This window comes from Colobus angolensis, unplaced genomic scaffold (genome assembly GCF_000951035.1).
Source record: "Colobus angolensis palliatus isolate OR3802 unplaced genomic scaffold, Cang.pa_1.0 Scaffold404, whole genome shotgun sequence".
NCBI classification, from domain to species: domain Eukaryota; kingdom Metazoa; phylum Chordata; class Mammalia; order Primates; family Cercopithecidae; genus Colobus; species Colobus angolensis.
The window spans coordinates 337,951-342,564 of NW_012117422.1; the positions used below are offsets into that span (position 1 = coordinate 337,951).

Sequence of the window (4,614 nt, forward strand, 5' to 3'; positions counted from 1 at the left end):
TGAGCCACCGCGCCCGGCCACACCCAGATAATTTTTAAAAATTTTTTGTAGAGATGGGGTCTCGCTATGTTGCCCGACTGGTCTTGAACTCCTGAGCTCAAGTGATCCTTCCGCCTCAGACTCCCAAACTGCTGGGACCCATGCCAGGCTAATATTTTCTATTTTAATTTTTTGTAGAGATGGGGTCTCACCATGTTGCCCAGGCTTGTCTTGAACTCCTGAGCTCAAGTGATCCTCCTCTCTTAGCCTCCCAAAGTGCTGGGATTACAGGTGTGAACCACGACACCTAGACAACTTTATTTTCAACCTAGTCAACTTTATTTTCAATGGCTTTCCCCACTAGACGTTTAGGTTGGCAGATAATTTTTCCTCCCAATACTTTACTATTTTCTGGTTTCTGTCAAGATACCAATTGTCAGCCTTTCATTGCTACTTTAAAGTAAAGCATCTCTTTATTGAAAAAGGAAAAACAAAGCTGGAAGATTCAAACTTCCCAATTCGAAGACTACCATAAAATTATAGTAAACAAGACAGCATGGTACTGCCATCAACATAGACATACAGATTAATGGAGTAAAATTGAGAGTCCAGAAATAAACTGATAAATCTATGGTCAAGGGTTCCAAGACCACTCAATGCGGGAAAGAACAGTCTCTTCAAGAAATGGTATTGAGAAAACCGGATATCCACATGCAGAAAAATGGAGTTTGACCCCTACTTCACACCATACAAAAATATTAACTCAAAATGGATCAAATATCTAAATGTGAGTTCTAAAATTATAAAACTGATGGAAGTTTTTGTGACCACCAATTAGTCAATGATTTCTTAGCTTTGACACCTAAAGCATAAGCAACCAAAGAAAAAAACAGACAAATTGGATATTATCAAAATGAAAGACTTGTGCTTTGAAAGATGCTATCGGCCAGGCGTGGTGGCGCAAGCCTGTAATCCCAGCACTTTGGGAGGCCGAGACGGGCGGATCACAAGGTCAGGAGATCGAGACCATCTTGGCTAACATGGTGAAACCCCGTCTCTACTAAAAAAAAAATACAAAAAACTAGCCGGGCGAGGTGGCGGGCGCCTGTAGTCCCAGCTACTCGGGAGGCTGAGGCAGGAGAATGGCGTAAACCCGGGAGGCGGAGCTTGCAGTGAGCTGAGATCTGGCCACTGCACTCCAGCCTGGGTGACAGAGGGAGACTCCGTCTCAAAAAAAAAAAAAAAAAAAGATGCTATCAAGAAAATGAATAGACAACTTGTAGAATGGAGAAAACATTTGTAGATCACGTATCTGATAAGGGCCTAGTATCTGGAATGTATAAAGAAACTCTTACAACTCAACAGCAAAAAGACAACCTGATTAAAAAATGGGCAAAGGACTTAAATTACATTTCTTGACGCATGTAAAAAGATGCTCAGCTTCACTAGTCATTAGGGAAACGCAAATCAAAACCATGATGAGATGCCATTCACACTCGTTAGAAATGGCTATAATTTTAAACAAGGAAGGGGGATAACAAGTGTTGGCGAGGAGGCAGAGAAATCAGAACCCTTGTACATTGTTGGCAGGAATGTAAAATGTTTTAGCCATTGTGGAAAAGCGTTTGGTGGTTCCTCAAAAGGTTAAAATAGAATTCTATGACCCAGCAACTCCACTGCCAGGTATGTAACCCAAAGAACTGAAAACAAGGATGCAAACAGATTCTTGCAAACCAACGTTCATGGTAGTATTGTTCATAATGGTTAAAAGGTGGAAACAGCCCAAATGTCCATCAGTGGATGAGGAGATGAGCAAACTGTGGTGTAGACATACAATGCACTATTATTCAGTCACACAAAAAATGAAGTGTTGATATATGCTTTCAATGAATCTGCGTGTGTGTGTGTGTGTGTGTGTATGTGAGAGAGAGAGAGAGAGAGATGGAGAGAGAGAAAAAGAGAGACAGAGAGGGTCTCACTCTGTCACCTAGGCTGGGAGTACAGTGGCCTGATCATGGCTCCGTAACCCCCGACTCCCGGGCTCAAGTGATCTGCCCGCCTCAGCCTCCCGAGTAGCTGGGACTACAGATATACGGCACCATGCCTGGCTAATTTTTGTATTTTTTGTAGAGATGGGGTTTTGCCACATTGCCCAGGCTAGTCCTGAACTCCTGTGCTCAAGCAGTCCACCCTCCGCGGTCTCTCAAAGTACTGGGATCACAGGCACGAGTCACCACCGCACCTGGCCCTTTCAATGAATCTTGAAAACATTATGGTAAGTGAAAGAGGCCAAACACAAAAGGTCACATATTTTGCATGATTCAATTTATGTGAAGTACCAGAATAGGTATATCGTGGGGACAGAACACGGATTGGTAGTTGTCGGGGGCTGGGGGGAGGCAGAATGGGGAGCAACTGCTTACTGAGTAGGGGGTTTCTTTTTGGGGTGATGAAAAGCTGTGGAGCTAGAAAGGGTAGTGGTTATACACCATTGTGAATATGTGAGGGTAGTGGTTACACACCATTGTGAATATGCGAGGGTAGTGGTTACACACCATTGTGAATATGCGAGGGTAGTGGTTACACACCATTGTGAATATGCGAGGGTGGTGTTTACACACCATTGTGAATATGCTAAATGTCACTGAATTGTTCACTTCTTCATTTATTTTCACCAAACACATTCTCATTTCTCTTCTGTTTTTAGGCAAATGACAGAGACCTAGTTTACCAGCTTTACACTTTAAAACCTAAGCTTAACATTATATATTTAAATAACTGTCAAAATTAAGTTGCCAGCATTCATGCACAATTAGAAAACATCCTTAATTTATATTAAACCAGAAATGTATTATCATTATTGCATTAATACCTTTCACTACTAAATACTGAAAAAATTGAAATTATTTCTGTAGAAGACTCACCCTGGCAATATTAACTGCACAGCAGGCTGACACTACGTGGCTCACATTTCAGACAAAATGGAAAAGCAGAGTCGTGCTGGTGTTAGGGCACAATCTTGTTCTGCCACTAAAGAGTCAAGGATCAAAAGTGCATACACAGGCCAGGCGCGGCAGCTCACGTCTATAATCCCAACACTTTGGGAGGCTGAGGTGGGCAGATCACCTGAGGTCAGGAGTTCAAGACGAGCCTGGCCAACACGGTGAGACCCCGTCTCTACTAAAAATACAAAAATTAGCCAGGCATGGTTAGTCCCAGCTGCTTGGGAGGCAGAGGCAGGAGAATCGCTTGAACTCAGGAGGCAGAGGTTGCAGTGAGCTGAAATCGCGCCACTGCACTCCAGCCTGGGATACAGAGCAAGACTCCGTCTCAAAAATAAATAAATAAATAAATAAAAGTGCATATAGAGATTTATAACAACTTTAAAGACAGAAAAAAAATGGTCCTATTATGTGGTCCTAACAATAAACTCAAAAGTTTATGACAAATATGGGCTCTGTGAGTTGTCTATCAATACTTCAGGTACAATTCTACCAATAGTTGAGTTCATTTGAAATATTAAAAAAAATGCTCCTGTTAACCCTCAGATGGTGCTTCTGTAGCTGAACATTGTGCGATGGATGCATTGAATGACTTCGCAACCGAGCGCAGCAGCTGCTCCTTACCGCTGGCCGTCTTCTCCCCTTTCTACCTTTTCTCCACCATTCTCAACAACTCTCTTTTTAGTGATGTTTCTGCTGTAAACCATTTCTAGTAGAAGCTGATATAGATTTGAAGTTGCCATTCCACTACCACAAATGACGTGGAAGAGAATGAAGTGAGGCCCTGTGACCTAGTGATCCAAATGAAGAAAATCTTCATCAAAAGAAGAAAATCCACTTCCAAAAGACAGAAATCCACTGAAAGCGGAGAAAAATGACTCACTCCCTTGGTGACCCCTTTGATTCCCAAAAAGTCCTCAAATGGGTCTTCAAAGAAGTTGAATGAAAATGGGTCCCTCTCACCAAAAAATTCCCCGAAGACATCATCTAAGTTACAGTGTGAATCAAACGCAAACGGACGCCAAAATGCACTCCACCTCCTCTGTCTAATCCTTCTTCGTCATAAACATCCCTTTTTGTTGTTGTTTTTAGCATCAGACAGTAGCACCTCATACGCCTCCACTCTTCATCTGAATTTTTCTCTCTGCTGCTTCTTTAGTCTCAGGACTTTTATCTGGGTGCCACATCAGTGCCACTCTCCAACATGCCTTTTTAACATCCTCAGGCCAGGCATGTCTGCACAGCTGGACCTTCGCAGTGACCATCGTGCTTAACAGACGGTTGGAATGGGCAAGGGTGCAGGTGGTGCCATTGGCAGTGGCTCCTCACTTTCCTGAACTGTTCACTTCCTTTTCTTTTTTTTTTTTTTTGAGTCGGAGTCTCGCTCTGTCGCCCAGGCTGGAGTGCAATGGCGCGATCTCGGCTCACTGCGACCTCCGCCTCCCGGGGTCAAGCGATTCTCCTGCCTTAGCGTAATGAGTAGCTGGGATTACAGGTGCCCGGCACCACGACCAAATAATTTTTGTATTTTCAGTAGAGATGGGGTTTCACCATGTTGGCCAGGCTGGTCTCCTTTGCCAGGTTGGTCTTGAACTCCTGACCTCACGATTCACCCGCCTTGGCCTCCCAAAGT

The 4,614-nt window shown here is 43.4% G+C and overlaps 1 pseudogene; it reads right to left on the reverse strand.

Moving 5' to 3' along the window:
• Nucleotides 1–4,246, reverse strand: part of LOC105521691 — a 33,931-nt pseudogene extending 29,685 nt beyond the window's left edge.
• Between the last annotated feature and the right edge of the window lie 368 nt (nt 4,247–4,614).